A 12,857-nucleotide genomic window follows, 5' to 3' on the forward strand; every position below is an offset into this window, starting at 1 on the left:
ATCACCCCCTACAGTAGGTTTTTAGCAATGGTGTCATGCGTTTAGTTTTTGGTTTAGCTAGACGGAATCGTCAAAAAGCCCCATAACGAGTTTGAAATTAATTTCTCTTCAGATCTCAATATCTTTTGAACTGCTACAGCTATCAAAAATCTAATTACAGATTTGAAATCAGCACGAAAAATTACCCCAGACAGTGGAGTTTATTAATGATTCACCCAAAAATAAGAAAAAACAATTTAGGACCCATGACCCCACTTAAGTGGATTTTGTTTTTGCTTTGACTCTATGGAAAACCAAACGTTCCCATGTTGTTCCTTATATGCGAGAATTTACCTTAAGGGGGGACACGGGTTTTAGAGATCAAAGGATTGTGAAAAAAATAAATATTTTGAAAACGGTATTTTCGGAATTTCCAACTATTATTGTACCACTTTGCCAAACCTTGCGCATTCTAACTCAACATTTTAGCCATAGTATAAATTTTTGGCACCAATGTCTGCAAAATATGAGGCAATATTTCCGTAAGAAAGTGCTTTTTCCATGGCGCGCGATGGCCTCCGCAGTCGTTTGGTCGCATCGACCCATATATCGTTTGAAAGAGCAGTTGCCTGTTCATTTTCCTGCCACCAACGGCTCCATCCGCACATTGGCAGTGAAGAAATTCCGCCTCAAAAAGAAGACCCAATGCATGCCGTAATTGCAGTGTAATTGCTGTAATTGCAGTAAGTGCAGTGATCATAGGCTACTGAGGGCTAGGATTCACTTCAACTTGAAGAGAGAAAGAGTAAAATTGATCAAGAAGAAACAGGTCAACCTAAAGGCATTAAGGGCAAAAGCAGATGAATTCACACTGGTACTTTTCAAACAAATATGCAGCCTGAGAACAGAAAGATGAAGATGACATAGAAGTCGTGAGGCTTATAGCGCGTGAAAAAGACAAGGACGAAAGTGAGATGTGACACACACAGGCGCTGACTTGCACCAATCTTTATTTCGAGCAAGGGACCCATACATATATACAACTTTTCGCGTACATCACACATGTGCTGTTTACAAAAAAACCTTTACACACCATTGTGTCGGACGGTGTCGATGCCTTTATCCATAGCAAGCCAACGGTTCCAAAGGTATCTGTAAAACGCGTAGCCTCTGTCTTAAAGGACAACAAGCGTGTATTACCTGCAGATAAGGAGGGCGGTTTCGCGGTGTTGTCTCATGAGGCCTTCAACAAAAAAGCCTTAGCTGCAGTAAAGAAAGTGTTTATCCCATGTAGGGATCTGTGCGTGTCAAAAGTGAAAGCCAAGAAGCTTTGTAAACGCCTGCATTTAGATGGTGTTATAAAAGGGATAGGTGCGAGCAAGCTTGATTGTCTTGATCTGTTCTTCAGCGTAAAGACACACAAGATGGACGCACCTTTTCGAGCCATTGTGTCTGAAAACGGCACCTGGCAAAAATGTACAGCATTGTATCTTCAAAAAATGCTGAACATGTTGCCAATTCAGGACCCGTTTCTTGTAAGGAACTCTGATGTGGTACTTGATTATTTCAGGTCGTCAACCCATAAGAATATTAAGGCCTTCTCTGTAGACATAACAGACCTGTTTTATTCTTTACCTCATTCAGGTCTGCTCTCCAGTGTTCAGAGTTCTATTGACGCCTTTGGAAACGTTGCCTTCGCGAATGCCACCGGGATGTCGAATGACGATTTCTTAGGACTTCTTAGCTTTTATCTTCAGTCTACTTTCACTTTGTGGGAAGGGCAGCCTTTTATACAAAAGGAGGGAATTTGCATTGGTTCGTGTATAGCTCCCATTCTTAGCGATATATTTTTAGCAGAACTAGACAAGAACATAAGTGGTCGGCTTCCAGATTTTAAGATTCTCAAAGTTTTTAGATATGTCGATGACTTTTTAGTTCTATTTGACTGCAGCTCTAACTGTTTTTATTTTTTAACCACTAATGCACTTTCTTTTATACGCGAGAATTTATCTCCTCTAAAAATAATGCATGAACTGCCAATTGACGGAAGTATCCACTTTCTTGACATTAAGTTTTTATTTTTCAACGACCATGTACGCTGGAAGTACGAGCCTCGCACGAACAAGCCGCTGCTCCCATATCAGTCGGCGCACTCTAAGTTGGTTAAGAGGAGAATCACAAGGACATGCTTGTCAAACGCATTATGTAAGTCATGCCTGGAGCTGATGACCGAAAGCATCAAGGATCAGATCCTCCGTCTTCGATTGGCAGGTTACCCTACACATGTGCTTATTAGCGTTGCTGAGGGTCTGCTCAAGTCGAAGCTATCAAAGAATTCCACCAACGTGCCTTGTGTAGATAAGAGGAGCGTTGCTGTCATCCCATATATCCACGGCCTATCGCACCGTTTAAAGAAAATAGGTCAACGTGCGAATGTTAGGGTTGTATTTTCAGCTTCTACAAAATTGCAACGTCTGCGCAGACTAACCAGACCAGGCCTCTCTGATAAGCGCACGTGCAAAAAGAAACACATTTGTTGAATGTGTGGAAGCAGTTGTTTACAACCTTCCTTTAAAGTGTGGGAAGAACTACGTGGGGCAAAGCGGAAGGTGCCTCAACGAGCGTTTAAAGGAACACCGGTACAATGTAGCAGAAAAGCGGGATGGGTTCCTTGACGCCCATTGCAGGCATTGCGGATGCGCTTTTGCCGGCGTGGATGATGGTGACCACTCGACGTGTGCTCCAGCATACAGAGACTGCTCCATTGTGGGAAGAGCCCGAGGTAGGATAACTCGCGAAATTATAGAAGCAAAAATTATTGATAGGCTTGGGGATAACTGTGTGTCTAAACCATCGATTGCCCTTTCCCGCAAAGAGTTATCGTACCTGCGCAATGGTGTGTAAAGGTTTTTTTGTAAACAGCGCATGTGTGATGTACGCGAAAAGTTGTATATATGTATGGGCCCTTGCTCGAAATAAGGATTGTTGCAAGTTAGCGCCTGTGTGTGTCATGTCTCACTTTCGTCCTTGTCTTTTTCACGCACTATAAGCCTCACGATGTCTTACCAACAAGCCCAAATCACTGCTTTACGGCATAGAAGTAACGAATGAAATCGTAAATAGGCTGACTTCAGAGGCAGTAAGTGAAGTGGGAGGCAAGGCACCAAGGCAACCAGTAGGCAATCTCTCCCAAGTAACAAAAGACCTAATAAAGAAACGACAAAGGATGAAAGTGTCCAATTCAAGAGATAGATAGAATTTTAGGAACTGCAAAACTGATCAAGGAGAAAATAAGGGATATTCGAAATTGTAACGAGAAAGACTGAGGACGCAGTAAAAAATGGATGCAGCCTGAAATCAGTGAGAAGGAAACTTGGCATCGAACAACCCAAGATGTATGCACCGAAAGGTAAGCGGGGTAATATCATCAGCAATCTTGAAGATATAGTAAAAGCAGCGGAGGAACTCTATACTGACATGTACAGTGCTCAGAGGAGTCAGGATATCTCCATTAGAAACAGTAATGAACAGGATACAGAAACTCCTCCTATCACTATCGATAAGGTCAGACGGGCCTTGCAAGACATGAAATGAGGAAGAGCGGGAGGAGAAGATGGAATAACAGTCGATTTAATGAAAGCTAGAAGAGGCATAATACTTGGAAAACTGGCGGCTCTCTATACCAAGTGTCTGTCAACTGCAAGGGTCCCAGAAAACTGGAAGAATGCAAACATTATACTAATCCACAAAATGGAAGACGTTAAAGAATTGAAAAATTATACGCCCGTTAGCTTACTCCCAGTATTGTATAAGATACTCGCCAATATAATCTCCAATAGAATATGGGCAACACTGGACTTTAGTCAACCAAGGGAATAGGCTGGCTTCAGGAAGGGATACTCTACAATTAATCCCATCCATGTCATTAATCAGGTTATAGAGAAATCCGCAGAGTACAATAAGTCTCTCTATATGGCTTTCATAGATTACAAAAAAGCATTTGATTCAGTAGAGATACCAGTAGTCATAGAGGCATTGCATAATCAAGGAGTACAGATCGCTTACTTAAATACCCTGGAAAATATCTACAAAGGTTCCACAGCTACCTTAATTCTACACAAGCAAAGCAGTAAGATACCTATAAAGAAAGGGGTCCGACAGGGAGACACAATCTCTCCAATGCTATTCACTGCATGCTTGAAAGAAGTATTCAAGCTATTAAATTGGGACGGTTAAAAGTAAGGATAGGCGAATATCTCGGGAACGTTTGGTTTGCAGATTACGTTGTTCTGTTCAAGAACACTGGAGACGAGTTACAACAAATGATTGAGGCCCTTAACAGAGAGAGTGTAAGAGTAGTAATGATGGAGTATGCGGTGAGCTGCGGAGCCCAACCAAAGCAGGTCTACTCACAGCAGCTGGTGACATTCGGCAAGCTGACAAAGCACCTAGTTAAATGAGAATGAGTGCCATGGGATGGCAACAGAGTTGTTTGGCTGTGTGACGCAGTGTGGGGCAGCCTCTCGTTCCCGATACCAATTGTAGATGCACATTGGTCACTTCTTTTGTAGCTTTGAGCAACCCGTTGCAAGACTAGCTTCGGAGCACCACGTGGACTTACTGTGACCCTGCATGTTTTAGAATGCTGAGTAGATCATAAATATGATTGCTTTGGCGCTAACAAGGAAGGACGGAAGGGAACAAGCACTCTCTTTGTTTCCTTCCGTCCTTGTTTCCGCCAAAGCGAATATATTTATGGTCTACTCAGCAATATGAATCGACTAGCCCAGCAACATGTACTTCTGGATTGTGCTTTAGAATCTTTGACAGGTTTAAAATTACACCAAATCTGACATTAAAATAGGGCAGAGAGTGTCTGCTCTTTATTATTGGTGCCAACCATGTGTAGTGCAGTGATCGAGTCACACGATGCGTGATCATTTTGTCTGTCGCACAATTTGGCCTCACCTACCGTAAAGTAGGGACAGTCATTCTGCATTTTGGAGAGAAACTGGAAAGCAAAACTTTCTATGCAGTAGATCAAAAATTGCCGCTTAACACAGCTACACTATTAAACTCGGGGTGTCTGCCAACCAGGAAAACCGGCTATTCTCAGGGAACTTGAATAGTCTGGAAATACTCAGGGAAAACTTAGGGAATTTGTGCTTATATAAAAGAAAATTAGCTATAATTTTATTGAAAGTGAACGAGTCTCGCTAATGCTGGCTCCAGTAACAGAGGAATCACAACAAATCTTATTTGACGCCGTGTCGTGGCCTCGACTGATTTTCCAGATGGCTGATTTTTCTGACATGCTCGATAATTTGCGATAACGTACCCCATAGAGTCAATGTATAAGAACGTCTGAAATTTGGGATGCAAGAACACTTCGCCGACCGATATTTCGGACTTTTTGCCGTGAATGCAGGTCGGAAACAGCATTATTCAAAGCCACAACCGCCGCCATTTCGATTGTCTCGCAGCCTCAAACCAACACCCTTGCACACAGATCTGCTGGCAGCCGTAGCCACCACCGTGGCAATGCCAGCCCTAGCTGCTTCTATGTTCGCTATTAAGCTTCTTATTATGTGGTGCCGTGTTTTTCATTGAAAGAATTCGCTGCTGTCAGCAAGGGCACCGACTCCGCTGTTGTAATCCTCCAGATTGGCTTCGAAGCCTGGAAAACACCAAGTGTTGCATAATGCCGGTTCTCGAAAGTGAGCTTCGCCTCATCACAGCACTGTTAAGCGGTGAAGCATATGCAAATGTATTGCGGTGAAGCATAACTAGCGTGGGAATGGGCAATTGCCTCGGGACACAGTATGTATTCCTTAATTATACATGCGTGCATCCTTGTCGCCTGTCACACTGTGAGCAACGATATTCCTAATAAGTTTACTAGCAGGCTTCCAGAGCTTTTTCAGAGGTACCTGTGGCGATTTGAGCCCTCAAGGGCAGTTAGGCACGTATTCATTCTTTCGGACTGCCCCATTTTTCGGACGTTTTCGCGGCCCTTAGGGAGTCCGAAAAATCGCATGTTGACTGTACAACTTACCAAGAGAATGCTTCAAACGGTCCGTGGGGCAGGATCCATGCATTGAGGAATGAACGGGAAAGCGTGCCACTGCCTCTTTCATCATCATCAGCCTAGTTACGCCCACTGCAGGGCAAAGGCCTCTCCCATACTTCTCCAACTACCCCGGTCATGTACTAATTGTGGCCATGTTGTCCCTGCAAACGTCTTAATGTCATCCGCCCACCTAACTTTCTGCCGCCCCCTACTACGCTTCTCTTCCCTTGGAATCCAGTCCGTAACCCTTAATGACCATCGGTTATCTTCCCTCCTCATTATATGTCCGGCCCATGCCCATTTCTTTTTCTTGATTTCAACTAAGATGTCATTTACCCGCGTTTGTTCCCTCACCCAGTCTGCTCTTTTCTTATCCCTTAACGTTACACCTATCATTCTTCTTTCCATAGCTCGTTGCGTCGTCCTAAATTTCAGCAGAACCCTTTTCGTAAGCCTCCAGGTTTCTGCCCCGTAGGTGAGTACTGGTAAGACACAGCTGTTATACACTTTCCTCTTGAGGGATAGTGGCAACCTGCTGTTCATGATTTGAGAATGCCTGCCAAACGCACCCCAGCCCATTCTTATTCTTCTGGTTATTTCAGTCTCATGATCCGGATCCGTGGTCACTACCTGCCCTAAGTAGATGTATTCCCTTACCACTTCCAGTGCCTTGCTACCTATCGTAAACTGCTGTTCTCTTCTGAGACTATTAAACATTACTTTAGTTTTCTGCACATTAACTTTTAGACCCACCCTTCTGCTTTGCCCCTCCACGTCAGTGAGCATGCATTGCAGGTGGTCCCCTGAGTTATTAAGCAAGGCAATATCATCAGCGAATCGCTAGTTACTAAGGTATTCTCCATTAACTTTTATCCCTAATTCTTCCCACTCCAGGTCTCTGAATACCTCCTGTAAACATGCTGTGAATAGCATTGGAGATATCGTATCTCCCTGTCTGACGCCTTTCTTTATTGGGATTTTGTTGCTTACTTTGTGGAGGATTATGGTGGCTGTGGAACCGCTATAGATATCTTCCAGTATCTTTACATATGGCTCATCTACACCCTGATTCCGTAGTGCCTTCATGACTGCTGAGGTTTCGACTGAATCAAATGCTTTTTCGTAATCAATGAAGGCTATATATAAGGGTTGGTTATATTCCGCACATTGCTCTATCACCTGATTGATAGTGTGAATATGGTCTATTGTTGAGTAGCCTTTACGGAATCCTGCTTGGTCCTTTGGTTGACAGAAATCTAAGGTATTCCTGATACTATTTGCGATTACCTTAGTAAATACTTTGTAGGCAACGAACAGTAAGCTGATTGGTCTATAATTTTTCAAGTCTTTGGCGTCCCCTTTCTTATGGATTAGGATTATGTTAGCGTTCTTCCAAGATTCCGGTACGTTCGAGCTCATGAGGCATTGTGTATATAGGGCGGCCAATCTTTCTAGGACAGTGTTCCCACCATCCTTCATCAAATCTGCTGTTACCTAATCCTCCCCAGCTGCCTTCCCCCTTTGCATAGATCCCAAGGCGTTCTTTACCTCTTCCTGTGTTACTTGTGGGATTTCAAGTTCCTCTAGCCTATTCTCTCTCACCTTATCGTCGTGGGTGTTACTGGTACTGTATAAATCTCTATAAAACTCTTCAGCCACTTGAACTATCTCATCCATATTAGTAACGATATTGCCGGCTTTGTCTCTTAACGCACACATCTGATTCTTGCCTATTCCTAGTTTTTTCTTCACTGCTTTTAGGCTTCCGTTCCTGAGAGCATGTTCAATTCTCTCCATATTATACTTCCTTATGTCAGCTGTCTTACACTTGTTGATTAACTTGGAAAGTTCTGCCAGTTCTGTTCTAGCTGTAGGGTTAGAGGCTTTCATACATTGACGTTTCTTGATCAGATCTTTCGTCTCCTGCGATAGGTATCCTGTCTAACGGAGTTACCACCGACTTCTATTGCACACTCCTTAATGATGTCCATAAGATTGTCGTTCATTGCTTCTAGACTAAGGTCCTCTTCCTGAGTTAAAGCCGAATACCTGTTCTGTAGCTTGATCCGGAATTCCTCTATTTTCCTTCTTAACGCTAACTCATTGATCAGCTTCTTATGTACCAGTTTCTTCCGTTCCCTCCTCAAGTCTAGGCTAATTCGAGTTCTTACCATCCTATGGTCACTGCAGCGCACCTTGCCCAGCACGTCTACATCTTGTATGATGCCAGGGTTCGCGCAGAGTATGAAGTCGATTTCATTTCTAGTCTCACCATTTGGGCTCCTCCACGTCCACTTTCGGCCAACCCACTTGCGGAAAAAGGTATTCATTATCCGCATATTATTCTGTTCTGCAAACTTTACTAATAACTCTCCTCCGCTATTCCTAGAGCCTATGCCATATTCCCCCACTGACTTGTCTCCGGCCTGCTTCTTGCCTACCCTGGCATTGAAATCGCCCATCAGTATACTGTATTTTGTTTTGACTTTACCCATCGCCGATTCCACGTCTTCATAGAAGCTTTCGACTTCCTGGTCATCATGACTAGATGTAGGGGCGTAAACCTGTACAACCTTCATTTTGTACCTCTTATTAAGTTTCACAACAAGACATGCCACCCTCTCGTTAATGCTATAGAATTCCTGTATGTTACCAGCTATGTTCTTATTAATCAGGAATCCGACTCCTAGTTGTCGTCTCTCTGCTAAGCCCTGGTAGCACAGGACGTGCCCGCTTTTTAGCACTGTATATGCTTCATTTGTCCTCCTAACCTCACTGAGCCCTATTATATCCCATTTACTGCCCTCTAATTCCTCCAATAGCACTGCTAGACTCGCCTCACTAGATAACATTCTAGCGTTAAATGTTGCCAGGTTCATATTCCAATGGCGGCCTGTCCGGAGCCAGGGATTCTTAGCATCCTCTGCAGCGTCGCAGGTCTGACCGCCACCGTGGTCAGTTGCTTCGCAGCTGCTGGGGACTGAGGGCCGGGGTTTGATTGTTGTGTTCATATAGGAGGTTGTGGCCAAGTACTGCACCAGGGTGGCCAATCCTGCTCTGGTGAGAGAGTGCGTTACCGGTTCTGGTCACCGGGATCAGGCCGCACTCCAGGCCTGTGTGTGCAATTTTCTCAACACACGGTTTTTTTTTTTGTATTTTCCGGTGGAGAATTGTGCGGCACCGGGATTTGAATCACGGTCCTCTTGCACGGGAGGCGGATACTCTACCGTCCCTGCAGGAGTTAAATTAAAACTTAAATTATGGGGTTTTACGTGACAAAACCACTTTCTGATTATGAGGCACGCCGTAGTGGAGGACTCCAGAAATTTTGACCACCTGGGGTTCTTTAACGTGCACTTAAATCTAAGTACACGAGTGTTCTTGCATTTCGCCCCCATCGAAATGCGGCCGCCGTGGCCGAGATCCGATCCCGCGACCTCGTGCTCAGCAGTCTAGCACCATAGCTACTGAGTAACCACGGCGGGTCCCGCAGGAGTTGTACGCCTCATTTAACCTACAGTGGTGCCCTATTTGATCAGTCAAGGTGGACCAATCTGAGCTCGGTTATACTGCATGGATGGCACTCGGCTAGAGAACCTGGTATTTATGAGCTGCACATGTGTGGCCATACATAATTGAAGATATATATCGTTCTTTTTTTTTTTATTTTAGGAGGGTTCTTGTACAGTGATAAAATAAAGGAAAAGACATTAAAAAGAAAGAAAAAAAAAGAAAAAGGGGAAAAAAAAAGGAACATAACAGGTGATTTGAACTCGTGACCGTTGGAGTTTGCCCAGAAAGATAGCTCAGTCGGTTGGTTTGTCAGGCCCCAGGTTACTTTCAAGCGCCATAGCTCCTGCTCCGAGCCTCATACTTACGTGTAAAGGGACTGATGTTGTCCGCGATAGTCGGTTTTTGATGATTCCGAGTGGTTGGAAGGCATACTTTCTTGGAAAAATGGCTGCCCGAGGAGAAGAGCGAACTCGAGCGGCTTTAGAGACTAGGAAAACTGCCCTAAAATATTTAGACTTGAGGGAAAGCTTCGTTATCAAACGATAGCACGGCAATCAGCACTCAAATATGACGAGAGAAATTATTGAGACGTGGAAAATTCCCTTGAAATAAATATGGTTTGCGAGACAAATGCTTGTAAGTATTGAACCTCTTAAAAGATGAGGGGGGGAATATGCGCTCACCGAGAGGGCATCGTCGGCACGAGACCACCACCAGGCACCTTACTGAGACGTGGAGGGCTCTGCGGCCGGAAACAAAGCCTCCCTTCTCCGCCGGCCAAGAGGGGAAAACGCGCTTTCCGATCGCTCGAGGTTGCGCGGACATAGTATAACTCTAGCGTCTAGGAACAGCTTAACCAGGTGCGGGGGCGGCACGCATAGCGTGGGAAGCTAGCCGCCAGAACAACTATCTCAAGGACTGCTGCTGACGAGGGCGAAATACCTTCGTGTAATTATAATAACCCTAATAGGACTACTTTCGAAAGAAAAAAGGAAACGGCCCAGAGGGCTATACTACGAGAGCTATGACTGATAATTTTGTATATATATATATCTATATATTCATCTCATCTATGGGATCGCATGCGCGCGCTGTTGCTTTGTCTCTGCGTGTAGTAGTTAAGAGAGCCAGTTTAAGGGCGGAGAAGAAGGAAGGAAAGGAAAGCAAAATTGCAGCGCCGTGGTTTTAAAGCGCACCCGTGGTAGAGAAACGGAAGGCGATATAAGCGTGCGTGGCCATGATACGCACACGACAAACTGCCTTAAAACATTTAGACTTGAGGGAAAGCTTCGTTAACAAACGATAGCACAGCAAGCTTGAACTCAAAACACTAAGTGTTCGCTGACGCTGAGATGCAGGTGTCCCTCATCCTAACCAAAATAAGCTTTAAAGCAGTGCAACCCAACACTGAGGTGTTGTGTACAGGCTGAGAGTATGTTAGCACAGTTGAGGTTGACTTCCCAGCTGCTGAGAGAGAATCTTAGTTGTGACAAAGTTCAGGCCTCATACCAATGAGCTTGCTATCAATTGATAGAAATAGCTCATATTCAAAAATATTTGCTTCTGTATGCATCTTTTTTTCATTGGTATTTAAAAGTGTTCGACTTGATTTGGAATGGGGTTTACCATTTTTTTCAAATATATTTTATTTGTTGTGCATTTTATTAACACTTTGCTTCTGTTTTCTTTTTAAATAAAGTAAACATTACACTGTGAGGTGTAAGCCATCCCGCACTGCCTATCTCCTGTGTCTCTGGACAGATGGCAGCACCCGCAGCTGCTCCGTTAAGCATTTCGTCCTCAACCTACTAGAGGGCACCTGGTGAGACGCCGGCAGAGACTGCCGAGAACTGGGCGCGTTGCTTGTGGAATGACCGTTTTGTGTGTGTGTGTGGGTGTCGCCCTGTTGCAGAGCAGTGTTTTCCATTACTGGCGTTATTAAAGATGTAATTACCAAGAGACAGGGCCCATGTGCCTTAGCTGTTCGCCCTCGAGCCTCACATCTGGCGCAGTCGACGAGCCTCAGCAACTGCACATCTGCATCTTGGCATCTCGTTAAGCCCGCCTTTGTCCGATGATGATCGAGTAACCAAAGCCTCCAAAGCCATTAGTGAGTAAGCGAAGCCTTCCAAGTCATTTAACATCATCACGAACAGCCTTCTAAGCCTTTGCATCGTTCGACGCGTTCTTTTAAGCCAAACCTAGAGCGCCGTTTGAACTTCTGAAACACAGCTAAGCCTAGTCAGCCTCTAATGCCGTTCGAACTTCTGAAACAAAGCTAAGCCTGCTCCGGCGTTTGACTCAAGCTAGCCGTCACCACAATCGTACTTCATTATGCCTGAAAGTCATTGGCATAAATTGTACACGGTGACCATGTCTTGCCTGATTTTCTCAGAGAACTCAAAAGACGGAACTTGGACACGTCTGGTACGAAAGACGATCTTATTCAGCGCTTGCACATCGATATCCAAGCAAACCGTGAACCGACTCCGACGCCAGACCAAATGCCTTTGGCCGCAAGCTTTTCATTGGATCCCACCACTATTCAAGCCCTCGCGGCTTTGATGGGGCACTTGCACCGGCCTTCGACAGTTGTAACGACATTGCCCGACTTTTCAGCGTAGATTCCACACTTTGACGAATCCCAGAGACAACATGTCAACGCATGGCTTGACAAAGTGCGTCGAGTGCAACAACTCGCCTCTTGGGATGACGCCACTACTCGCCTCATCGCTTCTAGTAAACTGAAGGGTACAGCTCGCAATTGGCACTTGACATTCGGTCACCAGTATGTGACATGTCAGGAGTGGAGCAACGTGCTCAAGAACACTTTCTCCTTTGAGCTCTCCGTCATCGAGTGGCAGGAGCGGGTGCTCAAGATTAACCGACACGCCGATGAGAATCCGCCAATACGCCTTCGTGAAATTGCGACTGGTGGAACAATGCCCTGTCCAGCTTTCCGAGGGGCAGTAGATCGACTACCTTCTTCAAGGCTTACGTGAGCAGCATGTGATTGCCGCCATCGCTGCCAGCCAACCCTCTACCGTGATTTTATGGCGACGTGCATCAATCTCGACAAATGCGCTCAGCACGTCCGAATGCAGCCCTACTCCAGCCCATTGCCTGCCGAGCCCCAGCGCAAGTCGCAGCACGATTACCCGCCTAGGTCTTCAACACCCAAGAATCCAGACCAGCCGCCTCAAAACTCCAGGCAACAGCCCACCACTCCACTGCCTTTATGTCCACACCAGCGCATTGCCAACATGCCCGTGCACAAGCAGGAAGCAAAGTATGC

At 45.1% G+C, this 12,857-nt stretch overlaps 1 protein-coding gene and 1 pseudogene across 1 annotated transcript in view; both read left to right on the top strand.

Annotated features, from left to right (window-relative positions):
* Nucleotides 1-12,857, top strand: part of LOC126523919 (uncharacterized) — a 359,924-nt gene that overhangs the window by 204,215 nt on the left and 142,852 nt on the right. The gene's annotated exons all lie outside the window — the stretch shown is intronic.
* The window catches only part of LOC140218906 (uncharacterized), a 31,434-nt pseudogene that overhangs the window by 4,119 nt on the left and 14,458 nt on the right, over nt 1-12,857 (top strand).

Source organism: Dermacentor andersoni, chromosome 6, assembly GCF_023375885.2.
Source record: "Dermacentor andersoni chromosome 6, qqDerAnde1_hic_scaffold, whole genome shotgun sequence".
NCBI classification, from domain to species: domain Eukaryota; kingdom Metazoa; phylum Arthropoda; class Arachnida; order Ixodida; family Ixodidae; genus Dermacentor; species Dermacentor andersoni.